This window comes from Ciconia boyciana, chromosome 1, assembly GCF_034638445.1.
Source record: "Ciconia boyciana chromosome 1, ASM3463844v1, whole genome shotgun sequence".
NCBI classification, from domain to species: domain Eukaryota; kingdom Metazoa; phylum Chordata; class Aves; order Ciconiiformes; family Ciconiidae; genus Ciconia; species Ciconia boyciana.
In genome coordinates, this window is record NC_132934.1 from 72,107,498 (window position 1) to 72,122,284 (window position 14,787).

The following is a 14,787-nucleotide window of genomic DNA, read 5'->3' on the forward strand; positions in this document are numbered from 1 at the left end:
GTTCGCTTATTTTTTGGACCTTATTCAATGAGGACCAACTCAGTTAGACTTAATTAACAAACAGCTACGTAGCAAAAGTGGCCCTTCATCTTTTCAAATGTGTCATGATTTTTTTTAATTAATTGTTGGCAGTGCACAAGTGTTGGACAAATAATATATGGAAACAAACTACAGCCAGTGATTTTGTGACCAGTAGCATTAATTTTTCCTGAGAATAAACTTCAAATATTCTAAGCAAGGTACATCCAAGCCCCCTTTCAGAGTTAAAGGCTTATTAGGGGTTTCCATGAAACGGAAATTGTAAATAGGTTATGTGGAGTTACAGCATCGAATGAGCAGGTGGGGCTGAGCACCGCCCCACACAGGACAGAAGCCACAGCAGGCAGAGACCATGTGCTGGTCCCCCTCAGTCCCCTTGATCAATTCATACAGCTGGAAATCTCTCAACAAACATGGCTGTTTATAAGACTTCCTAAAGGTCATCATTCCTACCTCTAGAGCTGAGTGGAAAATAACAATTCTGTTTCTGTGAGGATTTACACTTCTGATATTTTTCTTTTACGTTCAAACTGTACAAAACAAAATAACTGTTCTCTGTTCAGTGTGGCTGGGCTGAAGGCTGAGAGCTTGGAACTTTTGACTTTAGGAGCTGGCTAGGTTTCTGAGGAGTTGGAAAGGATTGCTGGCAGTAAACCAAGTAGTGTCCAGTTAGAAACCAGCTGATAGGAAGATTTCAAAACCTAAGTCTTGTTATGATCCAGCAATCCTGACTGATTTTTGGCAGAAGCTTATTAAACCTGTCTTTGTCCCACAGGTATATTTTGAAGTCAACGAGTAAAATTTTTTTCAATTTGCTTATCTTCATATTTAGGTTTATATAAGTACTGATCTTCATATTTAGGTTTATACGAAGGCGGAAAAGGACCTGGGGGTGCTGGTTGACAGCTGGCTGAACATCAGCCAGCAGTGTGCCCAGGCCAAGAAAGCCAACAGCATCCTGGCTTGTATCAGGAATAGTGTGGCCAGCAGGACTAGGGAAGTGATTGTGCCCCTGTAGCCAGCACTGGTGAGGCCGCACCTCAAATCCTGTGTTCAGTTTTGGGCCCCTCACTACAAGAGAGACATTGAGTTGCTGGAGCGTGTCCAGAGAAGGGCAGCGAAGCTGGTGAAGGGTCTGGAGAAGAAGTTTCATGAGGAGCGGCTGTGGGAACTGGGATTGTTTAGTCTGGAGAAGCGGAGGCTGAGGGGAGACCTTCTTGCTCTCTACAACTACCTGAAAGGAGGTTGTAGCGAGGTGGGGGTCGGTCTCTTCTTCCAAGTAACTAGCGATAGGACAAGAGGAAATGGCCTCAAATTGCATCAGGAGAGGTTTGGATTGGATATAGGAGAAATTTCTTTACTGCAAGTGTTGTCAAGCATTGGAACAGGCTGCCCAGGGAAGTGGTTGAGTCACCATCCTTGGAGGAGTTAAAAAATGTGTAGAAGTGGCACTTCAGGACATGGTATAGTAGGCATGGAGGTGTTGGGTTGATGGTTGGACTAGATGATCTTAGAGGTCTTTTCCAACCTTACTGATTCTATGATTCTATGATTCTATAACAAGCAGTTAGCATCAAAACCTGACTACCAAGTTCACAGTAATGGAGTAATGCACATTTTACTGGATTTTTGAATCTTTTTTAAACTATTGGATTTTATGAACTATTCATTTTGGCTTTCCTGTTTCTTACTCATGATTCTCCTCATATGAAAAATCATATATATCATAGGGTATTGTTTCTGCTTTCCTGTCTGTTTTTTCTCATTTATTTGGAAATTTATCCACTAACAGTCATAGTGCGCTAATATGTGCTTTATGGAAATAAACTACGGCGCCAGAATAGCGTTGTGCCCATTGTGCTTTCATCCTTTAGCTTAGGGATTAAAGTCCAAACCACAATGACATGCAGATTTGGGATGACCACCTTCTCTGTCCACATACAGACTGAACTCCAGAAAGGAGGACTCAGCACAGAAAAGCACAGCCACACAGAAACAGTGTTAAATTCTTCTCTCTGAGTTCTAAATTCCTCACAAATAGAGATTATCTTGTTTTTTCCTGGTCCATTTTACAAGTGGTCCATAAGTGGGTGACTAATACTAATAACTAATACACATCTAATACACATCTAATACACATCTAATACACACTAATACGTACTAATACACACTAATAACATCTTTGTGTAGGTTATAAACAATATAGATTATAGGCCATGGATTTACCTCCACGATGCATAATCATGGCATGCTTGTTACTAATCACCCTGTGTCAGAAAAGCTAGCCAACTTATTCAGTAGGATGGGCTTTGGTCCCCTGAAGAACTTGAATTAAAGACTCAGTAACTCTTTCTGTATTTGTAAATTTGTGGTCTTAATTTAGCAGCAGTACCTATGCTATGTTTTTCCCCATACTGTGTTCTGCTCAGTCAAGCACTGTCCAAAAGAGTTAAACCAGAAGACAAATGCAGTGTAAACATTCATTTTGAGTTCTTATGATTAATGTGATTGATTTGTGAAAGGATGAAATTATATTGTAAAGTTAATCATTAGAGAAAATAAATGCCTGAAGGATCTAAGCTTAATATATTGGGCTTTTCTTTTCACTGAGTCAATATAGATTGACAAGCCATATTTTCCATTCAAAGAAATGTTAAACGTGTTTACAGATTTCATGAAAGACTCTGAAGACAACATCACTTTAACAATGTTTTCTGTCAAAGGCTACAATAATAACCTGATTTCTGCTCTCAGTCATGCTGGAGTAACTGTCAGAAATGGTAGAGCACATTGGCTAAATAGAGTAGAATTTGGCCTAGCCACCTTGTAATTCTGCAAAAAATATAATTGTTTGGGGTTTTTATTTTTGTTGTTTTGTTTTTGTTTTTAATCCTGCAGGTAGATGTGACTGTGAGGTGAAGTAGACACATTATTCAGAGCTGCCAGATCTCATAGCTTGTCCAGCAGGGCTCACTCTGACATGAACAAGTCACTACCTTGAGTGGAAACATCCCAGTAAAAGGTGTTAATGTTTTTGGCACAGCATCACATTACAGCAAATGCCATTGCACCTCTGTGGTGTTGATGAGTGTCCTTGTGACACAGTCACATTTCCCCTTGTGCTGACATGTTGTGGGTGGATCTCTGGAAGTGCCCAGTGCCCCTGCGAGCTGGGGGGACAGATCCTGCCCCACTCACTCCATGCCTTGCATTGTTCACTGTGTGCTTTGCACAGCTGCTGGTCTAGATAACTTGTCTCATCCCTCATGTCCCTCAAATAAGAGAAAGCTATGTGGCCCTTACTTTGTATATCTAATATATTCCTTTGTAAGATACCCCTGGTCCTTTTGTAGGTATTTTGGCTTTAAAAAAAAACCAAACTAAAATCTTATCTATTGAAGACCCTTATTTAAATATTAAGAGAGAATTGGAGTTAGAAGTTCAAGCTTTTAGAAGTCCAGAATTGTCATGGTTAATGTTTCATTTGCTGTCCATGGGGCGTAATCACTCGTTTGGGACCTTATATTTTGTTAATGTACGCTAACAAGCTATACTTGCTTGCTTGAGGCAACCCAGTAATCTGTTGGTAGTCCACAAGTCATTTAAGACTATATATGACTTTGAGGACATCCTTACTTCTCTTTGGCTTTGAAGTGACTAAAGATTTGAAGCCTTCAGGAGTCATTATGGAATCATATACTGTTTGTCAAATACTGAATGGTAATAACATAACAATTTTTCTTAGCACTCTTGTGAGATATGCTGTATTGTATGAGAAGCAGTGTATTATGAAATCCTTTCATGCACTTCTTCTGGATCATACAAGATCCAACACATGTAAATCTAAGACTGTCACCATATTTTATATTGCACTAATTCAGTAGAGCCCATAGTTTGAGTTTCAGTAAGCAGAATTTGAGAACTAGGAACTAACTCCAGCTCTGGCATTAACTTTCTATGTGAACTTTATCTCTGTCTCTTTCTTCCACGTGGAATGACAAGAGAGTGTTTCCTTTCTACTTACAAGTATGATGTAAGGATGAATCAATTATTTGGAAAGTCCTTTGAGATTACTTAGTATTGAAAAATGCAAATTATTAATAATCTATTATAAAATTCTTCTATTATAGTTAGTGATAATAATAGAGCATATCCTAAAGCACAGAAATGGGAGAGACTGATTTAAAAATGCATGGACAATTTTAACATCCAATTTTTCTGACCTTATAGTACACCTGTGCTCATTTATATCATGTCAGGTCTTTGATGTTTTCTGGGGTATTACCTGTTTTGAGTAACGGGAAATATTTTTGTTTGTTATGCTTACTTTTGTTGTAAGTAAGTTTTGCAATTTCCAGTTTTGAGCAGAAATAGGAATACTATGTTGCAGAGAACAATAATTTTCTACACATGCATTGCTTGGGTCTTGTTGTTGTTGCTGCATATGTAACCATTAGAAGACAATAAAAAGGAAAAAAACCTCAATTAAAATATCTCTGTTGAGCTTTGAGTAATTAAATGAAGTCTGTAATACTTTGGCACTAGGGATTATTGTTTGCTTGTGTGCTTCAGGGGCAAGTTTGAATATGGAGAACAAACTTTATTGGTGATAGATTCAATTTGCTTAAAAGAAGGTACTATATCTGACAAGAAGCATTTCTTCAGGCACTCTACATTTACTGCCAGGTAAATACAGCTGTCTGGAATAGCTCCATCTGGTGAGTCACAGCATACAGCAAAGCCTACCTTTCCGCTTACTCTTGTTAGTTCTTTGACACTAATCTGGATCTGCAGAGAAGTCGTCACCTTGTACTTGTGTTACATGCAGACGTTATTCTAAAAATGTGTATTACTTGTGAAGGCGGCACTGAACTGATGTAACTGTGTATGTTGCTTAAGCTTCTTTTTTTAATTTATTCTTCTCCTTTCTCAATGAGGAAAAAAACAAAGCAAAACAGAGAGGTTTTCCTTATTGTATTCCCAGACCAGAACAAATCAGAAATGTCAATATCTTGAAATATATAATCTGATCTTTGAGACCCCAGAGCTTCTCTATAGGCAGCACTTCTAAGTGCTGATGCCACCCCAGCCAATGAAGATGTTTATTGATTTAGATTTGTCAATGTTTAATTATGCACCATTACAGAAATATATGATGTCAATGAAAAAGTGGGATGTATGAATAAAAAATTATTTGCAGCAGAAGAACTACATGCAGAGTAAAGCTTTTAGTTCTGCCTTTTAAAGTTGAACAGTTATTTTTTTCATGTAAACACTTTCACCCACAAGAAGGGTATAAATTTGTTTGGGAGGAAGAAATCACACATTTAGGAGCACAGCTTCTTGCTTTGCATGTTCAGATGTCTGCTTGCATGCATAGATATATGTACGTCTGCTCTGTAAATACCATCAGTTCCATGTATAAGTATGATTAAAGACCTGAAATAGTTCTTAGACGAAGGAAAACGTATTCAGAAAGAACTGATGCTGCAGTGACATGGCTCCCATCAGGTTGGCACCGGAGTGGTGACACAGGATTCTTCTGGAAATGAATGAACCCTGAAAGTAGCCCAAAATGTTGAGTTCTGCAGTCCCAACATTATTAAGTGTTAAAAAAAAATACAATAGAAAAGAGTCGTAGTTTGTTGTGTTAGTTTCTTGACAAAAACAGAATTTCTAATGACTTCACATGGATAACTGTGTATTCATGGGCATTAGAAACACATAACCGACAGAAGAGACTGCCAAAGTCCATTTACATTTGGTTCACATTTTCTTGAGTGTATGCAATACCACCTTTTCATTGAATTTCCTGGCTCTCACCTTAGTGCTATAAACACCATCTTTTGAAGAATTACTTCTGCCTTTAAGACGTATGCAACGGGTGCTAGAAGCTTCAAGAACTGCTTATAAAATGGCACCGTCAAGGCTTGCAAAGAGGGTCTCGGGAGACCAGTGGGGGAGAGAGCCTGGGGTGCTGGGTAGTGGGGCAGCAGTTACAGGACTGGCTGCATGAGCCTGACTTGGTGGGTGCACAGGTGTTGTGTAGGATTTACAAAAGGGCTGAAAACTTCCCACACTGAGGATGTGGGCTGCAGGCCTCCATTTCTCTGTGTCGCTACTTTCTCTCCTGGTTTTTCAATGTCTAGGAGTTTCTTGACATCAGAGATAAGCCCAGCCTGCACCATCCAGATCTTGAGACAAGCATCCTTATAATCCTAATAATTATTAATGTATAATTTATCTTTGGTTTTAATAATGGGGGAACAAGAAGGAGGGTAACACTTTGAAAAGCCCTGTGAAATCTCCAGTTAGTCAGTTAACACTGTTGGCTTGCTTCTTCTAAGCCATTACAAATTCAGTGTGTGAAATCTTTGAAAATTATCTAATTGGAGAAGGTTGTCGTGCATTTGACCATTTTCTTTTTGCAAACCATTGATCTGCTGATATATTGCAGTCAACCAGCTCAATGCACCGTTGAGATATTTTATTGTAATACATTAACAGAGCAATGGTCATTGATTGATAACAGGGGAGCAAAGGAAGATTTCTTCTATATGTTTTGCTTAAAATAAAATATATTAAAAAAAGATATGCTGGACAATATTCTGTTCTTACTCTGTTACAAATCCATAACCGTTTCATTGACATTTGTGGGGTTTCTCCAGAGTTAAGGTGGTATGGCTGAGAACTGAATTTGTCTTGCATGCACTAACATCCAGTCAATATCCTCATTAACAGGCACATATTCTAATCTCAGACACTTTGTATTTAAATGGAAATCATATATACAGTTATAATTTGGGTCTAGAATGATCTTTGTATTTTAACGCATGCACGTATGTCTCTGTGTGTGTGTATTTCTTTGAATAATGAATGGGATGAATAAAGACACACTTTACCTCCTGGAAAAGAACCTGACTTTTCCTTATTCAAATTCATGTTTTAAGCCAGTTTTTGCTGCTTTTCTTTTTTTAGGGATATTTTTGTAAGGAATGGCTTTGTTTCACAGAGAACTGTTGCCATGCTAATTGTATCTCAGCTCTGATCTAAAGGGAGCATTTCCACTGGAAAAAAAGCGCATTGTTTAGTCTTTAGGTCAATTGAATCTTTGGCCTCTCTGCCAAGTCTGTCAGCACTGGTGCCAGTTACTGAGAGTGGTGATTTTTATGATATCAAGACTTGTCTTTTGGGGATTGGGCTGCGACCTTCAATATCATTTTATACAAACCACTACAGGGTACAGTCTTTCTAATCTGAACACACTGGGACTGTTTTACCATTCGGATTAGTGAAAGTTCATGCTACTGCAATGCTGATGGTATGCATTCTTGAGAAGTGCCGTTCAGGTTTTTTGCATGGAAATTAAACCTTTTGGCAAAAGGCAAGTTAAAGAAGCAGTGACATTAAAGCCCATGTAGTAAGAGCAGTAATGCATGTTGCAGCGTGAAGGCTGGAGCGTAAGTGGCAGATTTACATTTTTCTGACCAATGAGTTTGGGACGGTGTGTTGGAGCCTGGTGTTCCATCGTACTGAATGCATTGGAAATCATGTTCAGTATTTTTTTATTAGTATGAAAACAAATGGGTTTTTCAGTGATTTAGGAATCTAAATTTAACATGTAAAAAGCATGAGATATTTAGTATCTTAAGTGACACTGAAATTCTAGGTTAGAATATGTAAATTGTATATGGGTTACAAATTTTTTTAATGGATCCATTTAAAATAATGCTTTTGCTACTATAGTGCTTTGTTTAGTATAATAGCACAGAAATAATTTACTTATCCATGTTAACTCTTATCTCTCTTAAGATTTTCCAATTCTTTAATCTTCTGTTATAAACATATGGGTGGCTTCACATTTTCTTTTCGCCCTTTTTCTTTTTTTTTTTTTTTTGTTTTAGACCTCAATATATATTAGAACCTCATGGTTTGTTTGGGTTTGCAGGACTTAAGAAGAATGAACTGTATTAAAAATTCTTTGCTGTAATTCAAAATAGGCTCAAAGGAAACATTTTTATCCACATTGCCATTCTGAATCCTTCCCTGAACAATTTGCAACCTGTATTTATATTCACAATTATTTCCCCCATACATTTTTAAAAACAAGAATGGCCTTTACTCAGTATTCCTGCAAAAAGCCATTCTTCATACGACTTCACAACCTGCATCAAATGTCTTAAAAGGAACTGGAGTGGTAGTAGTGGAAGCCTGATGCTGTCACCTCTGACTTTTGCAATGATCTTGTGTTTTAAATAGTTAAATATAAAAATGTGATCTGAAAACATTTGACAAATTCAGCTAGAATCAAAAATTCCCTATCTATTTTGGGGCAAAATTTGGGAAATCAAAACATTTCAGCTGAAAAGGGTATCATCTGATTAGTTCCATATAGTATCTAGAAGAATTGTGGTTCTGATTCATCCTACCCCAATTTTTAAGTGTTATGTTCCTCTATCTGTGTTCATGGGTCTACATTTTACATGGTATATGATGATGCCTTTTCTTTGGAAGACCATTAACGCTAAAGAGCTTGGAAGGTACAATCAGACACATAGAGAAGAACAGGTTAGAGAGATGCTCTAATATTGTCCTGTGTATAATGAATAATGAGTGGCGTCATATTAAAATACAAATTTATATATGTTTATGTGTGTGTGTATATATGTAGTGCTTTTATTTTCTAATTTAAAACCAATTATATTTTGATAGAAAATAGTGGCTTTCTGCACAGAGAAAATTGCTTAGTTTAGAATCATATTTTGGCCTTGTCTATTCCTGAACAGCAGTTGAAATTTGTGCTTTCAGACCTTTGCTAGTGACATTCCATTTTATATTGCTTCAGTGTTTACCAAGAAGAGAAGGTTGTTGGTTGTTTTTTTTTTTTAAGCAAACCATCACTTCCTAACTCACTAGTTCGTGCTAAATTGGTTTCCATTTTAGCAGTATGGAGTTGTCTTAGTTCTTGGAAACATGCTTCACTGAATCATCAATCACTGTCTTCACTATGATGGTGGTTTTATTTATACAGCTGCATGAAATGTTCGCTGTGAAGTATTACACCATATTAACGTCTTGTGGTTTTGTGCTTTACTTCAGACTCTGCTCTAATTTGCTGAAAAGTTACACTGTGGTTCATATGCCTTTAAGTAAACATAGTCTTATTTTTGAGCTAACTTAGACTGGTTTAGGGAAGGCAGAACTATTTGTGTTATTAATATGTTAATTCAATGGGTTTAACTCTTCTTTGTTCATAGCTTACTTGTAAATGACATAGATTTTAAGATTGTGTTTCCTACTCAAAATTACCCAGCAAATATTATCTATTGACAAATTCTTGCCTCTGGACTACCGTTACACACTTAAAGTATTATTTCTGAATTTACTTTTCAAGCCAATGGGGTCATTTTCTTCCCATATATTTAATCCTTGATGTGATGCAATTACTATTATAAAATGACTGAATGAAGAAAATACTGAGACTTTTTTTTAGAAAAAGATAAGTAAGGCTCAGGTAATTTAATTACGATACATTAACCTTTTTTTTCCCCCTCAATTATCCAGCCGCTCTCATATTCTGACAATGCTCATAAACACCAGATTTCTTAAAACTTCTTATTTCCTTCTGACTGAGGGATCATGACCTAAATTGCTGAATGCTACACTTTTTTGCTGCTTACAGCAAATGTTTACATTTAATTTTCTCTTGCTACATTGATACCACAGAATAATGCATGCAATACTTCTTCTGAAGAATTCAGTGAGATCCTTGTATAGTTACTGTTTCTGTGCTGAATCTAGCTATGGCTGCATTAAGCAGTCTAAAAGTGCATTGATGTAACGCTACCCATTTTCCCATTTCAAATTATTAAATGCATATTGGCCACAGGCATCTGTCCTGAGACTTAGGCCGGGGCTATTTTTATACATATACTGTTGCATAGAGGCTATTTACCATAATAAATAGTTCAGATGTGAATATGCATTATTGTCCATCAATTTAAGCAAGTTCCTCAAATTTCTGCCATTACTGTTCACAGGCAAATGAATAATGAAAAGAATAAGAACAGAATCCAGCTTCAAAGTTGGTGTAATCCCTTGCTATTTGCACAGCTGCAATCATGAGACATTCATATTTTTGTTGTGAATATTTGAATCTGAATATCAAAGTGAAACTTACAGAATGCCACCCTGTTGACCAACATAATAGAAAATATTAGTACAAATCTCTCAAAGCCTAATTCTTGGGCAGACATGAATAATGTCTTATTGAAAATAATTCTTGTTCAAGGCTACAGTGATTTCTGAAATGTATAGAGCAATCAAATCAAGGGAGCCAAGCCTGAATACACAGATAGAAATTTGACCCATAATGCACAGAATTCTTTTATTAGTAACTTTTAAAATGGAAAGTAATTTCCAAGCATCTTCATTGTAATAACATGCTCAGGTCCCAGGACTAGGTATGTGTGTTTTCTAATCAAACAGGGAAATATCCAAGCTTTTATTGCCATTCATTGTAAAAACAATGGTGTTGAAATAGCTGCCTTGATGTAAAATCCCCATGGAGAACAACTACAAGTAATTTTGAAAGCACAACGGTTCCAACCAGTCTAATATACTTTACTTGCAGTCTGCTTTCACTAGCTGCCTACAGTGAGGTTAAAAAAATAGTCATCAAAAAATCCCAAAAACATTTTATCCTCCGATTTATTTTTCTAGCAGAGGAAATTTTTCTGTTTGCTTGTATGATGAATTGGCACTGATTAGTGCATGTTTTTCTATTTGGAAAATACAACCAGAAATACAGCAATACCAGAAAAGTCACCTTTGACTCAAAATGTTGGATAAAACCAACACTTTTTTCACCAAATATTTATGGCTGTAGTGCTTCAGTGTTTCAAGTAGAGATGAAATAGAAATAAGCCATTGACTGAAGGAAACTGGGGAGGATGACCAGCTATATAGATTATATTTAAAAATCTTGAAAATAAAAAGGGAAAACTACAATAAAATAATAATAATAATTTCAGAAACCCTAAAAATTAGGAATGGTCCTAAAGTTGTTTCTAATTCATTCACCACAGGTTGTGTTACCAAAGAAAAAATTTATGTGTCTTTGTAATCTTGATATGAAAACCTCATAAATAAAGTGAAGAGGTAGGAGATTAAAATGTTAAAAGGAGAATATAGGCTTTTCTAACACATGGCTAAATTCCAGATGGCAAGAACTGTTGGTCCTCTGCCCCAATGGCACCACTCTTCCTAGACCAGATCCTAAATTTGGAAGGATGGGAAGAATTTCCAGTATCTCAATGTATTTTGCTAACACTATTCATCATATCTTGTAAATTTTACTTTCTTAACTGGAAACTATGGCAATTAAAAAGATATCTGGAATAATTAGAGCAAATGATTCAAGAAACAAAACCTAAGGACAATGGTATCGCCGAAGTGACTGTAAAATATATCTAAAATAAATTAAAACCTACAAATTAATTGTTGTCTGTCTGTATATGACCCAATGCTAACAGAACCACAAACCCCATGTATTTGAACCTACATTTTATAAAAGCTCACTGGCAAAAATCAATAGAAAGCTTTAGTGGGCAGAATGTGTGTAATAGTAACAAGTAGAAAGGTTAGTGTAGAAGTTAATGGTTCTATCAAGAATAAAACAGAGTTAAATTCTGAAGGAAAGCTCTACCACAAGTGGTTCATTAACCTTTGAGAACTCCAGTGTATCTTCAAAGTAAAGGTTACAACAAACCTGACTCAGTCACTAGTAGCACTTGTTAGCTCTTGGCTTCAGAAATCAACAGCTTTTTCATTTGCATTATGAAACTATCACGAAGCTTTCATACCACTAAAATGGTTGACCCTGTAAACTAACCAGATTAGTTAATCCAAGGTCACATAGAGTGGTGGGAATGATGGTGAACACCTTACCTAAACCCAGCAGCATGCGTTCCCAAGTAGCTGGAAATTTCATACTAAAATGATCAATAGTGAACAACAACCGTAGTTAATTGGCATCACAATACCAGGGAACTAGCATTGCACCAATGGGGCTGGAGATAATTTTGATTAACTCACCTATGTACCATTGCAGGCTTCCTAAAACAGCTAAGAAGTATCAGTTTTTCTGCGTGCAGCCTCACTGCAAGGTGGATGCTGGACAAGAAGCCCAACATCTGCCTCCATCTGCCTTTTCCTCAGCAGCAATCACTGCTGATGGCAGCAGATCTTGGTCCTCTTCTTCCTACAGCTCTCCCACATCTCTTTCTAGACCTTCACTTCCCATTTAGTTTTCCTGGCACAAATATGTGTAATGCTTAAGTTAACCGGACACAGTTAACCGGATCACTGAAATGTCTGGAATAAATAGAAAACTTGTACATGTGATGTGGTTGTTCAAACCTATAATTCAGGCCTCAGATATTTCTGTTGGTATCACATGAAAATGAACGGGAAGGTAGGAACTCTGTAAGCCACTACTGTGTTCAAACTAACAAAAAATTTGGAGAGGTTAGTAATAGGCTACCACATGTAGCAGTAGTTTCCAATTCAATAAAAAAAAAATGTGTTGCCATATTGTACATTAGATCTTAGAAAAGCCCAGCTCAAATAAATGCCTCTTGAAAATGCAACCAATGGAGTCCTGTTTGAATAGTAAGTACAGAAAATTTCTTTTGGGAAAATTTATTTTAATTATATATGTTTATCAATATGCATACTTATTTATATGTAATGTTTTACAACTAATATCTAAGAACTAATATCACTATATTATAGTAGTGTGCTTGTATATTCTGCATAATTACATATATTCCAATATATCTTTCAATATGAGAACGCTATGTTGGTACCCCAAGGATTCCTAGTTACAGTGCCTCATATTCCCTTTTCTTGCTAGATTTCAGGCTCCGCATCTGGCATTCAATATGAAATAAATGACAAAATGAAATAAATATAAAGAACATACTTCTGGGGAAAAAAGTCTCATGTAAGTTAAAACATAATTTCTTGTGGGAGAATTCAGGCAGGAAATTTCAAAGGAAAATGCCTGAAAAATCCTGAACTAGAGTTCCCACTTTGCATAGACTCTGTTTAAAATTGTGCTGATCATTTGGGTCACATTTTTGCAGCTCAGCCTAAGCTGCTGCTGCAATTTATCTGTATTAAGGAACCTTCCAAAGTCAGTGCACTTAGTTTCAAATCTCACATCAAACTATAATGACACACGTATATGTAAAATCAAATTCACTTTTGGCATGGCAATCAAGAACCTTCTGACATAGAAAGTCAGTCAGTTTCATAACTGAACTTTGGATAGACCTTTTCCAGGTAAACTATTTTCAGGATGAAGTGACAGGGAATGCACCTTATCAAATACCTTTTTTCCACTTTCCAGTGTAATAGAATAACAATTCAGTTAAAGTATGACCATAGTTGCAAAACCGTAATTCAATTTGCTATGAAAGGACTACAGGGAAAGTTGGTAACTGTCAGATGTATTATGCTATAATGACCCAAAGATAAAAATGATGGCAGCCAAAGGGACAGTTGGGACCAAGAACCATTAGCTACACATTGACAATTCAAATGCATTTGTACGGTAGCCAGTTTATTTCAGTCTCCAGTCCTTCTACTATTTTTTCCCATTTCTCTCTTTCCATCTTCTTCCACCTACTGCTGTAACTTTTCTTCCAGCAAGTTTTAGGGTGGAAGTTTAAATGAGCATCTGCCACAGCACCAATGCCAACGCTAGCTGGCCATCAACCAGCGGGGCTACTCTTGCATGGGATGCCTGGCTCCCCTTCGGAGACTGCGCTTAACCTTTATGACATACTCAGATTCCACCAGCTTGGTGCCTCAAATCCCACGTTCCTGCTTCTCTCCAAATTTTCCAGTTGGTAACGTATCCTGATGGGGACACTCACACCCCTGCCCTTCATTTTCCTTTGTCTTTCTTTGCAAGTCAAAACAAAGAGTTTTTATTTTATTTCACGTTGTTTTATTACATTTATTTTTGCATTAAAAAAGTGAAACGGGGGATTCAGTTCATAATTAGGGGAGGAGTCGTTTTTGGACTCAATCCCCAACATGAAATCTGTTATAAATGGATTCTGCCAAATTGCTGAACAGAGTGCAAATTTGTAATGTGCCAGTTTTTTAATAGGTTTAGTTCTTTGGGCTCTTTCTGCAAGTCCAACCCTCGTGTCATTTCACTGACACTTTGTCCTTGAAAATCTTGTTCTGCAACCTCCTTTTAAAACTATGTGATACACATGCTTAAGCCTTCCCAGCTGTGACAGCTGAAGACAAAAAAGTCAGCCTAGGTTTTGGCACACCTAGGGTCTTCTTAAAGTAATCTCATTTGTGCTTGTCCTAGAACTGTTCTTATTAGTCAGCGTCCTTATCTCATATCCACAGCCGAGGATGGCATTGTGGCTTCCCAAAGCACGGTTACTACACTGGATAAAGGGACATCCAGATCTTAGTTACAGCAGACACCATCTTTGGAATCGACTCTGATGAAAAAATTGCCAAACCCTTCATCTGTTTTATTTCCCTTGCCTGAATGATGGGTTAAACAGGCATACTTAAGAGTACAATAGCTCAAGCCATTTGAAATGCTAATTTTCATCTTGGCCACAATATGTTGAGCATATCAACCCCTTTTATACCTTATTGGTTGTAAAGTTAATGAGATTCTTTTAAAAGAACAGCATAAAATCCATGATA